Consider the following 13,021-nt stretch of genomic DNA (forward strand, 5'->3'; position numbering starts at 1 on the left):
AGAGCCCAGCCCACCAGCTCCTTTTGTGGAGCTGGGTCCGAGCTTGACACCGCGATCTCCTATCGCTCTATGTCTGTTAGTTGCCAATTGCTGGGTGGCTGGAGCTCAGAGCACATGTAGAGGATGTGATGAATGCCTGCTGTGGGTGCCCCGCAGACTGTGCATACAGGGGAGAAAAGGCCGTAGTGGATATGGGCAAGGTGTGCTGGAGATTGGAAGGTACGGGCCTGGAGCTGGCGCCAGGTCACCTGTTCGAGTTTAGATAGTAATTGGTGTGGGGGCTGATACTGGAGTCGTTGCTCCCTGTAGTGGAGAGTAATTTCGTTATAGGTAACCAGGCGTTCGCGTGCACTGCCTGGGTCTGTAGCTAGCCCTGCTCGGTTGACGTGCGCTCGAGCTGTGTTGTGGGCAGCTTTATTCCCAGGGTTGCCCGCATGTGCAGGTACCCATAGGAGTTCAGCTGATCTGGTCAGTGGTTGAACAGAATTATTTTAAAAGCAGGCGTGTGAATCCTGCCTCGTGCGAAATTGTGGATTGCTGTTTTTGAGTCACTAAAGATTAGTGTGGCGTTGGGTAGGAGATTGTCAAGGCAATTGCAGCTTCTTCTGCCTCTAACGAGGATGCAGGTTTAATCGAATCAGAAACTATAGAGTGAAGTGAGTTGGAAACCACGCTCAAGGCATAGGCTTGATGAGTAGCATATTCTGCGACGCCCACATAGACTGCACTGGTATTTGTGCAGCGCCGCGGCTCTGGCTTCTCGCCGAGCTAGGTGATGGGCCGGGTGGACGTTTTTCTGGAGTGGATGGATTGTTAAAAGAAATTGAATTTCTCCCGGGGTTGAGTGCATGAGCCTGAGGGAGCTTATAGGGTTGAGGCCTAAGGACGAGAGAATATGCCTCCCTGTTGTGGTGGATGATAGGCGTTCAATTTATGCTGTGCGAGTGGCTTCGCTAAGCTCATCTAGGGTATTGTGAACCCCTATAAGGAGCAGACGGGCATTCGACGCGTGTCTGGGGAGATTGAGGGCCGTTTTATACGCTTGCCTGATTAGTGAATTTACGTTTTCTTCCTCCACCTTGGAAAGAAACAAGTATGGAAGGGAGTGCACCACTCGACTCACCACGAACGCTTGCCGCATCAAAATAGACTACTTCCTTCGCTCCCATGTTTTTGAACCGTCGCTCTACAGCTTCGGCATATTTGGACCAATTTCGATCACCTAGAGGTTTTCGACGTCGTACAATACATGAACGCCTGTTCGTTTCGCCTCCATCGACACGCCGCCGCCGGCGGTCGGGGTCGAACTCGGGTACTCTGGCACAATGGTTGGGCATCTTAATCACTATACCACCGCAGCGAGGCACGGAGTATAGGTTAATAATAATAATTAGTATTATTATAATAGTTCGCAAATTATACTTAAATAATTGTTTCACAGAAAAGGAAGGCGCTGTATCTGTCAAACGGTCTATGGATACCTGATTTGCGCCGTAGAGGAAGGTTGGAAGGTGGGAGTGAAAGGGGAGATGAAGAAAGTAGGGTTGTAGGGGAGAGTAACGTAGTAATTTCGACCACGTTCGATCACCTGGGGATCATTAACCGGGTTCAATCCCGACCCCCGGCGGCTGCGTTTCTCAGGAGGCGAAAGGAAGAGGCGCCCGTGTGCTGAGCGATGTTAGCGCAGGTTAAAGATCCCCAGGGGATCGACATTACTCCGTAGCCTCCCCTACGGCTCCTCTTTCTCTCTTTCCAATTTCAATCCAACCTTGCTACCTCCCTCTACGGCGCGATTCAAGTGTCCACAGAAAACAAGTGAGACAGTTACCGCGCCTTTCACTTCCTATAAATCAATCAGAAAAAAAAAATCAGAAAATGACAAGTTGATCAAAGACGAAATTTTCAGAGATGCAGTAACGGAAGTAATACACTGAGAACATGGCAGCAATTGGAGCTTTGTAAGGAACAGCTTAAAATAATAGCAATTAGTAGATCTAGTGTCCTTGCCCACGAACAGAAACATATTGAACGCAACTTAAGGTCCCTGCTTGAAAAAATGCTTGAAAATGAATGTGCAGCGTCTGGCATATGGACAGAAGATATAAGGAAGATTAAACAAAAAAATCGAACTGATAGAGCAAGAGCGTTATCGCGGTGCGCTTGTACGTGCGAGAGCGGAAGAGACAGCTGCAGGGGAGGCACCGTAGAGACGAGCGCTAGGAATTGAAAAGGCGCACGCACAGAGAAATCACATCGGAAGTATAGAATGGGGCGGAGTCTTATCGCATGACAATGAGCATATTCAGCGAGCATTCTTCCAATACTACCAGACACTGTTTGCATTGCACGAATTTGATATGAGAGCGTTTAAGGACATGTATCTCGGGGCACTACTAAGACTAAATGAAGAAAACAAACAAAGACTAGAGCTGCCAATAACTGAATCAGAGGTCGAACTGGCGATAAACAATTTAAACCCGAGAAAATCACCCGGTCCAGACGGCTTACGTGCGGCATTTTACAAAGAATTTAAACTCGAAATAGCGCCAGTCCTGACTGCAGTGTTTAACGAAGCTTATGACGTAAACGAACTGCCCCCTTCTTATGGCAAATCTCACACAGTCCTCATACTCAAAACTGATGAAGCAGATAGGCTACTACAAGTAACATCATACCGGCCAATTGCGCTCACGAACGTTGATTACAAAATTTATATGAAGGTGTTAGCACGATGGCTGCAGTCGGTTATCCAGGAAATCGTCGGGCCACATCAAACGTGTGGGATAAAGGGACGGTCCATTGTTACAAATATACACAAAGCAAGAAGTGTATTAGAATGTTGTGCTGGGGGGGGGGGGGGAGGTCATAAATGGCCGTGTGGCCATCCTGCAGCTTGACCTTGAAAAGGCGTTCGACTGTGTTGCCCATCAAATTCTACTTTGTATAATGGACCATATAAATGTTGGTTTCGTTATTCGTGAGGGCGTGGCCCTGGCGTACCGAAATTGCACTACAAGATTAGCCGTAAATAAAAATCTGGGGGCCCCCATTAGCGTGCAGCCTTCTGTGCCGCAGGGCTGTCCCCTCAGCCCTCTTTTAATCTGCATTTAAAATTAAACCCTTTGCTTAAATATCTTGGACAATGAGAATATTATTGGTTTTCGTTTGCAAGCCGTGGAAGTGAAGCTGCTGGCGTACGCCGATGATGTTGCGGTTTTTACGGTTAACCAGGAGGGAAGTTGTTGATTCTGTAAAAACCTTTAGCGAAGTTACAGGCAGTAGAGTAAACTGGTCCAAGTCCCTGGTACTGTGGCATGGTAGATGGAAACGTGCTCCTGATAATTTTGCAAACGTGTCCTGGGTGACGACTCCGTCAAAGTACCTTGCGTGCCACTACAATGCTATCGTGATAGCGAGACATATTGGAGAGCATGCACAGATGACATGCGAGAAAGGGCAGATAAGTGGAAAGTAACTGGTATATCAATTTTTGCAAGAGCCACAGTGTGCAACCTCTTTTTCATTTCTAGTCTGTGGTATGTAATGCAAGTTTTACACTGTGCAAGATTGAGTGTGCAGAAGCTGTGTAGGATATTCGCAGTTTTTGTGTGGGCTTCTAAATGGGAAAGATGCAGTCGCAAATATTTATTCAGAAGTGTCAAGGATGGAGGCGTGGGCGTAGGGCATCTTTTTTGCGGCAGATTGTCAGCAGATCTCTATTCCTGCGTGACGTTCATGATCCATTTTCGTTCACTGTCAGCCAAATTAGGCTTGGACGTGCACTGCCAGGTTTTGTTGTGCCAACCGAATGTTACACGGGAGGTATTTTTGGTTACTTTAGAGAAGTTGTTCAAAGTGCGCGATTTCTTTCTGCAAGATTTTCAAAAAAATATTTATCAACTGTGAAAAAAAAAAAAGTTGTACAAAGATTTGTGCGACGTTGTTCTTCCGGAGCCCACCTATAGGGCCATATACAGGGGAGGCACTGGCAGGAATGTACTGAAAAGGGTAAAGAGAATGAAAGTGCCGGCAGCGACTAAAACTTTCTTTTTTAAGTTGCATACTGGAGCTTTGCCAGTAAAAGTGTTTTTGCAAGAAAAGGGGTTATTTCTTCCGTGGGGTGCACATTGCTTAATTTGTAAGCAGCCAGAAACGATAGATCGTGTATTTCTTCACTGTTGGGAAGGGGTTTATTTTTGGGACGTACTTCAAAGAACCATAAAGAAAGATTTACCTATTAATCCTTACGGAATACGGTACTTACCCACGCAAAATGAGGAGGGGGTTCCATATGATTCAATCATGCTAATGGGCCTCCACAGTATACGGCGTTCGCGCATGGCAGAATATCATTGTGATCCTGATGCGCGTCCTGCACCAATTTTTTTCCGCAAGGCTCTCCATTGGTTTATCGAGATTGTGAAGTTTGACGACAATAATCCTGAGTGGTTGTCAAAGGGTGAACTTTTGATGGATCTAAAGGAATTTTAGAACAACGAAGCCAGCCCCTGGCAGGCTTATTAAATATCATTGTCTTGTGTGTGTTTGTGTTGTCTTGCAAAAGTCAGGCAATAAATAAAAAAAAACAAATTGTGGCGCAATAGATTAACACCACCCATCTCTGCACTGATGCCACAGAAACATCTGTTCGACTCCTGTGTTGTATTTTTTTTTTCTGAATATTCTTTTCTTTCCAATTCAGTTCAGTTCAGTCGTTCCGTCGTGACCGACTCTTCGTGACCCTATGGACCATATCACGCCACGCTTTCCGGTCTCTCACTATTTTCCTAACATCACATAACTTCATTTGCAACGCCTCCAGGATGCCATCTAACCATCGCGTTCGCTGCCTACCCCTTCTCCGGCGACCCTCAACCTTTCCCAACATCAAATCTTTCTCCAGCGACTCCTCTCTTCTCATCAGATGACCAAAGTAGCTGAGCTTTAACGTTAGAATTTGACCCTCCAATGAGCAGTCAGGGTTTATGGTCGACAATATCGACTGATTTGATATTCTGCTAGTCCAAGGAACTCTCAAGGGTCTCCGCCAGCACCACAATTCAAATGCGTCAATTCTTCGGTGGTCGGCCTTCTTCACAGTCCAACTCTCGCATCTATACATCACAACTGGAAAGACCATAGCACGAGTTATACGGATCTTGGTTGGCAGACTCTGCTCTTTGTCTCTGCTCTTCTCTGCTCTTTACTAGGCGGTCAAGGCTAGCCAAGGCTCTCTTTCCCAGAAGCAGGCGTCTCCTAAGTTCATGGCTGCAGTCTCCTTCTGGGGTAAACTTTGGAACCCAAGAAAAAATCTGTCACAGCTTCCACTTCTTGTCCATTGATGCTCCAGGACTTGATAGGGCAAGACGCCATGATCTTTGTCTTTTTAACGTTCAGTTTAAGCCCAAACTTCTCACTCTCTTCTTGTACGCGCATCAGAAGTCTCTTAAGTTCCACTTCACTTTCTGCCATTAAAGTGGTATCATCCGCATATCTAAGGTTGTTGATACGTTTTCCAGCAACCTTCACTCCAGCTCAAGACTCGTCCAGACCGGCCTTCCTCATGATGCACTCAGCATATAGGTTAAATAGGCAGGGCGACAGTATGCAGCCTTGTCTCACTCCTTTCTCAATCGGAAACCAATCAGTAAGACTATGCCCCGTTCTGACTGTCGCCTCTTGCCCTTCATACAGGTTCCTCAGGAGACAGATGAGGTGAATTGGAACTCCCATCTCTTGGAGAGTTTGCCACAATCTACTGTGATCTACGCAGTCAAACGCTTTCGCATAATCAATAAAGCAGAAGTAGATTTGTTTCTGGAACTCTCTTGCCTTTTCCATGATCCAGCGAAAGTTGACAATCTGGTCTCTAGTTCCTCTGCCCTTGCGAAACCCAGCTTGCACGTCCAGAAGCTCCCGATCCACATGCTGCTGCAGCTTACCTAAGAGGATTTTCAACATCACCGTGCTAGCATGCGAAATAAGCGTGATCGTGAGGCAGGTGGAACAATCATTTGCACTGCCTTTCTTTGGAATGGGGATGTAAACTGACCTCCTCCAATCCTGTGGCCACTGCAGGGTTGTCCAGATTTGCTGACATAATGTATATAGAACGTTTATCCAATTATCTTCACCGTAATTATTTCCTGCCTTCAGTGAGTGTAACCTTTAGGTTGCGTTAAGAAAAGTCTTTCAGCAACAATCGCCGTTTACATTGAGTGTATGTTACCTTTAGTTTGCGTTCAGAGGTTGCTTTCAGCAACAATCGCCGTTTACAGTGAGTATATGTTACCTTTAGTTTGCGTTCAGTGAGGTCTTTCAGCAACAATCGCCGCTTACAGGGAGTGTGTGTTACCTTTAGTTTGCGTTCAGTGAGGTCTTTCAGCAACAATCGCCGTTTACAGGGAGTGTATGTTACCTTTAGTTTGCGTTCAGAGAGACCTTTCAGCAACAATCGCCGTTTACAGTGAGTATATGTTACCTTTATTTTGCGTTCAGAGAGGTCTTTCAGCAACAATCGTCGTTTACAGGGAGTGTATGTTACCTTTAGTTTGCGTTCAGAGAGACCTTTCAGCAACAATCGCCGTTTACAGTGAGTATATGTTACCTTTAGTTTGCGTTCAGAGAGGTCTTTCAGCAACAATCGCCGTTTACAGTGAGTGTATGTTACCTTTAGTTTGCGTTGAGAGAGGTCTTTCAGCAACAATCGCCGTTTACAGCGAGTGTATGTTACCTTTAGTTTGATTTTGGAGAGACCTTTCAGCAACAATCGCCGTTTACAGTATGTATATGTTACCTTAGTTTGCGTTCAGTGAGGTCTTTCAGCAACAATCGCCGTTTACAGTGAGTGTATGTTACCTTTAGTTTGCGTTCAGAGAGACCTTTCAGCAACAATCGCCGTTTACAGTGTGTATATGTTACCTTTAGTTTGCGTTCAGTGAGGTCTTTCAGCAACAATCGCCGTTTACAGTGAGTGTATGTTACCTTTAGTTTGCGTCCAGAGAGACCTTTCAGCAACAATCGCCGTTTACAGTGTGTATATGTTACCTTTAGTTTGCGTTCAGTGAGGTCTTTCAGCAACAATCGCCGTTTACAGTGAGTGTATGTTACCTTTAGTTTGCGTTCAGAGAGACCTTTCAGCAACAATCGCCGTTTACAGTATGTATATGTTACCTTAGTTTGCGTTCAGTGAGGTCTTTCAGCAACAATCGCCGTTTACAGTGAGTGTATGTTACCTTTAGTTTGCGTCCAGAGAGACCTTTCAGCAACAATCGCCGTTTACAGTGTGTATATGTTACCTTTAGTTTGCGTTCAGTGAGGTCTTTCAGCAACAATCGCCGTTTACAGTGAGTGTATGTTACCTTTAGTTTGCGTTCAGAGAGACCTTTCAGCAACAATCGCCGTTTACAGTATGTATATGTTACCTTAGTTTGCGTTCAGTGAGGTCTTTCAGCAACAGTCGCCGTTTACAGTGAGTGTATGTTACCTTTAGTTTGCGTCCAGAGAGACCTTTCAGCAACAATCGCCGTTTACAGTGTGTATATGTTACCTTTAGTTTGCGTTCAGAGACCTTTCAGCAACAATCGCCGTTTACAGTATGTATATGTTACCTTAGTTTGCGTTCAGTGAGGTCTTTCAGCAACAATCGCCGTTTACAGTGAGTGTATGTTACCTTTAGTTTGCGTTCAGAGAGACCTTTCAGCAACAATCGCCGTTTACAGTGTGTATATGTTACCTTTAGTTTGCGTTCAGTGAGGTCTTTCAGCAACAATCGCCGTTTACAGTGAGTATATGTTACCTTTAGTTTGCGTTCAGAGAGGTCTTTCAGCAACAATCGCCGTTTACAGTGAGTGTATGTTACCTTTAGTTTGCGTTGAGAGAGGTCTTTCAGCAACAATCGCCGTTTACAGCGAGTGTATGTTACCTTTAGTTTGATTTTGGAGAGACCTTTCAGCAACAATCGCCGTTTACAGTATGTATATGTTACCTTAGTTTGCGTTCAGTGAGGTCTTTCAGCAACAATCGCCGTTTACAGTGAGTGTATTTTACCTTTAGTTTGCGTCCAGAGAGACCTTTCAGCAACAATCGCCGTTTACAGTGTGTATATGTTACCTTTAGTTTGCGTTCAGTGAGGTCTTTCAGCAACAATCGCCGTTTACAGTGAGTGTATGTTACCTTTAGTTTGTGTTCAGGGAGACCTTTCAGCAACAATCGGCGTTTAACTCACTGAGAGCGTCGTCTGCTTCAGTGCGCCTACAGGATATGGTTTGGCAATGCGCCTACGGGGCTGTGACGGTAGGTCAACACTGCTTGCGGCGGGGGCTAGCCAGCCACCGAATTTTTATCTGCTGTAGGCCTTCATTGCACCCGCCACGGCTTAGATGGTGGACGACGGCTGTTGTTGCTGCGCGCGTCTTTCTCTCCCTCTTCTTTTCCTTTCTTCTCTATTTTCTCTTCTGTCCGCACGAGGCAGCAGAGGTGGCTCAGCTAAAGAGCCAAGAGCAAGCCCGTGCATTTTCTTTTCCTGAAGAAGGCACGCATCTAGAGCTGACGCCAGATTACTTGTTGCCTTTTGTCTAGTTTCTTGTCTGGTGGAGGATATATCCGCCTTTCTAGTTTAAAGTGATTAGTGTAGTTATGAAGTGAGATTAGTGCATATCTCGAGAAATTGGGGGAATCAACCTGGCTCACTGCTCGGCTGACATAACCTCGAGCTATACTGTGAGCCAACTCGTTTCATTTGTTCCCCGATTGTGCCGGCACCCATATTAATTACACCTCTTTTGGTTCCAGTCTTTATATCTTAAAATTTGCTATGTCTCTTTGGAGATCATGCCCCTCGCAAAATTGTTTATAGCAGATTTGGAGTCGCTAATTATGGTAACCGCTTTGGTGCTGACCATCGCCATGGTGATAGCCGCTTCCTCCGCTGTCCCTGAGTAGTTTGTTTTTATTGAACCTGCCATTAATGTTTTACCCGAGTCGTACACGCCCACGATAGCAAAAGAGTTGCCTCCTTTGTATTCCGCCGCGTCTACATAAACAGTGTATTTAGAGCCTTCTAACTTGGCCTCAAGGGCCTTTGCTCTTGCTTTTCTCCTGCCTTCATGAAAAGCAGGGTGCATGTTTTTTTGGTAGCGGTTTAATAGTAAGTGCTCTCCTGACTTCAGTCGGCAGTTTTACTTGTGCATTTCTTTCCGGGATTCTATCGCGTGCCTTCTTCAGCCCTTCTAAATTAGCGCACATGTATCCAGCACAATACAATCCAAATTGTAAACACTGCGGCGAAATAGCAGGATATGATCACATATTATGGAGCTGCAAAAAAGTGCCGCCACCAGCGGACCTACTACCAGTCCCTTCTTTTGAGCGGTGGGAGGCTATACTGGCCAGCTCAGACCCGTTAACGCAAGTTCGGGCTACTGAGTGGGCTCAAAAGGTCGCCGAGAGCAACGGTCTTGAGGCCATCTAAGTGTAGCGCCCACAAATCGCTCATTGCTGACAATAAATGTTTTCCAATCCAAAAATTCTTTTCCTTCTTCCTACAGCCACAACAACCACCGCGACGTGGCAGTGTCCATAGTCTGAAGCACGATATTATTCTTACAGCGTGGTCTGAAGTTAGGGTTTGTTGAAATTAAGGCACAGTATACTTTTGAGTGGACACCATTTAATCGTTTAGACCCACTTAATTAGATCAAGATCACTCATGAACGTCATGAAGCTCTAACTCGCGTCTAGGTTGCTCTTGGCTGTACTTTGCGCAGTGAAGTTTTCCCTTCAAAAATTCGGCAACGCTTCTCCGTTGGCTGGCTCTAGCATAGCCGTTTCCGTGCCATCTTCCTGCGTGTACACTAAGAAGCAGTTCCATTTGTAACCTCCTTGACATGCACTCCCGAGGAAATCGAGGTGGTGGTGAAAACATTTTATTCTTGAACCATAGAATTGAAGCCTACAATGACGATTCTGCTCGATATCGCGTAGCTGGTGGCTCTCAGCAGCGCTTAAATCCCGGCCTATCTAGGTGCATTTGTGCCGGCTACCGCGATCTCCCATCGCTCTATGTCGGTAAGTTGCCATTCAGAGGATGGCTGGAGCTCTGAGCAAACATATACAGGATATGGTGCGAATATTCTCTATGTGGCCCGCAGAGGGTGCATACAGGGAAGAAAAGGTCGGGGGATACGGGTGAGGTGAGCTGGATATAGGAAGGTACGGGACTGGAGCTGGCGTCAGGTCACCTGCTCGAGTAGAGGGAGATTTGTAGGGATTGATACATGAGGTTTTGCTCCCCTTCAGTGGAGGGAAATGTCGTTATAGGTAACTAGGCGTCCGCGTGCACAGCCTGGATCTGGCTGGCCCTGCTCGGTTGACGTGCTCTCGAGCTGCATAGTGGGCTGCTTCATTGCCAGGGTTCCTCGAATAAGCAAGTACCCATAGGAGTTGAACTGATCTAATTTAGCGTTATTAATTCTATTCTATAATATTAATTCTATTTAGAATTAATATTTTGGAAGCAGAAGTTGGAATCCAGTCTCGTGCCAATTTTTTGAATCACTAAAGATTAGGGTGCCAGTCTTTGAGGAGATCGTCAAGGTAGTAGCGTCCTCCTATGCTTCTAGGCAAGATGGAGCTTTAATCGAACTAAATACTACGGGTTGAAGTGTGTTGGAAATTAGGCTCAAGGCATAGGCTTGATGAGTAGCATATTCTGCGGCGTCCACATATACTACACTGGTACCTGCGTGATATTGTTTATGCTGCGCCGCGGCTCTACCTTCTCGCCGAGCTGGGGGATTGAATGAATTGTTATATAGTTGCCCCTCAGGTGGAGGGCATGAGTATGCGGGAGTTTCTATGGTTGAATCCTAGAGCGGATATATGCCTTCCGTAGTGTGGATGACAGGCATTCAGGTCGTGCTGCGCGCGTGGATTCGATAACATCCTCTAGGATGTTCTGTATCCCCATAAGGAGCAGAAGCATTCGATGTGCGCCTGAAGGGCCGTTTTATAGGCTTCCCTGATCAGTGAATTTACCTTTTGTTCCTCCACCTTGGAACGTGAATGAGTAAATCTTTATAAATGCATGGGAATATTTTATTTTCGCCTCTTCAGCCAAGGCTGACCTTCAAAAGAAACAAGTATGGAAAGGAGTACACAACTCGGCGCATTACGAACGCTTGTATAAGCCGGCGGAGGTCGTGCTCCCACATTCCCGGTGCTCCCACGTTTTCGGTGCTCCCACATTCCCACATTCTCTAGGATGTTCTGAACCCCCATAAGGAGCAGACGCATTCGATGTGCGCCTGAAGGGCCGTTTTATAGGCTTCCCTGATCAGTGAATTTACCTTTTATTCCTCCACCTTGGAAAGTGAGTGAGTAAAACTGTATTAAATGCATTGGGATCTTTTATCTCCACCTCTTCACCCGAGCATGACCTTGGAAAGAAACAAGTATGGAAGGGAGTACGCAACTCGACGCATTACGCCGGAGGTCGTGCTCCCGCATCACCCGGTGGAGGTTGGCAATTCGCCTAATCATTTTCATCATCTGGTAGACTTAGTAATGGTGACAGTATTCTTGCCGTTGTCCTTAATAATGAGGTCCAGTATACGCACCTTATCAACCTCGGGAATTTATTGGCTATCGACGCTGACTCGAACGTTCGATATCGAACATGCCTTCAGTGCGCCAACTTGTAAGGTGTAAGAGTAGCAGTTCAGATTTTTTTGGCGAGCAGGCGAGGCCCACCGCCGCGTCGCGACGATGTCGGCCCCAGTCTGGAGGTTTTCTTCCATTTGGCCGACATTACCAGTAGATATGTCCAAAGTGTAATGTAATCCACACAGAATGAGTGGGACAGGTGAGGGATAATAGTGGGGGCTTTCAGCATGGTAATGAGTGTATTATTGAAAACCAATGGAGAGAAGACTGAGCCCTCAGATGCACCTCAGCTGCAAGGTTAGTGAGGAGAGTGAACCAAATGTCAGTTCTGCATTCGGCCGCGGAAGAAGGCCGCTATATATGCCGCATGTGCTTTTGGCAGTGTAGGACGAACAAGTTTCAAGGCCGTCATCATCAGCCGCACTATACCCACTGCAAGGCGAAGGCTTCTTCCAATTGTCTTCAATTAACTCTGTCATGTGCTAGCTGCATTCACTTAATTGACCCCTGAGATTTTCTTAACCTCACCCATTCACCTAACCTTCTGCCGGCCCCTGCTACGAATTTCCTTCCATTGGAATCAAATTTGTTACCCTAAACGACCATCGGTTGTCCTCCCTACGCACTAAATGCCCTGCCCATTTCTTCATTCGACTGCATATGTCACTAACTTTAGTTATTTCTCTGACCCACTCTGCACGCTTCCTATATCGTAACGTTACACCTACCATTTTTCGTCGTCCCATAGCCCTCTGCGTTGTCCTCAACTTAAGTAGAACCCTTTTCGTTGGCCTCCACGTATCAGCGTCCTAGGTGAGTACAGGTAAGATGCAACTATTGTATACTTTCCTCTTGAGCGATACCGGTAAGCTGCTAGTCATAATCTGCGAATACTATGCCAAATGCGCCCCATCCCAATCTTATTTTCCTAGTTATTTCCCTTTCATGGTCTGGATCTGCGCTCACTACCTGTTCTAAGTAGACATATTCGCCTACCACTTCCAGTGCTTCTTTCTGCTATTCCTGTCTGGGTCATCAATCATTATTTGCAGTTCAACACCTGAGTTACTTAGCAAGGCAATGTCATCAGAGAATCGCAGATTACTAAGGTATTCTTCATCGACCCTGATGCCTAACTGCTCCCATTCCATGTCTTCAAATACACCCAAGAAAGCTGTAAATAACACTGTGCAGATCGTGTCTCCTTGCCTAACATCTTAATTGGTATTTTATCACTTCCTTTCTGCAAAACTATGGTTGTGCAGCCACTATAGATATTTTCCAGCACTTTCACATATGGCTCACCTACACCCGGATCTCGCAATGGCTGCATGACTGCTGAGGTTTCGACCGAGTC

Source organism: Amblyomma maculatum, chromosome 9 (genome assembly GCF_055883805.1).
Source record: "Amblyomma maculatum isolate TAMU_Amacu chromosome 9, ASM5588380v1, whole genome shotgun sequence".
In the NCBI taxonomy this organism is placed as follows: Eukaryota; Metazoa; Arthropoda; class Arachnida; order Ixodida; family Ixodidae; genus Amblyomma; species Amblyomma maculatum.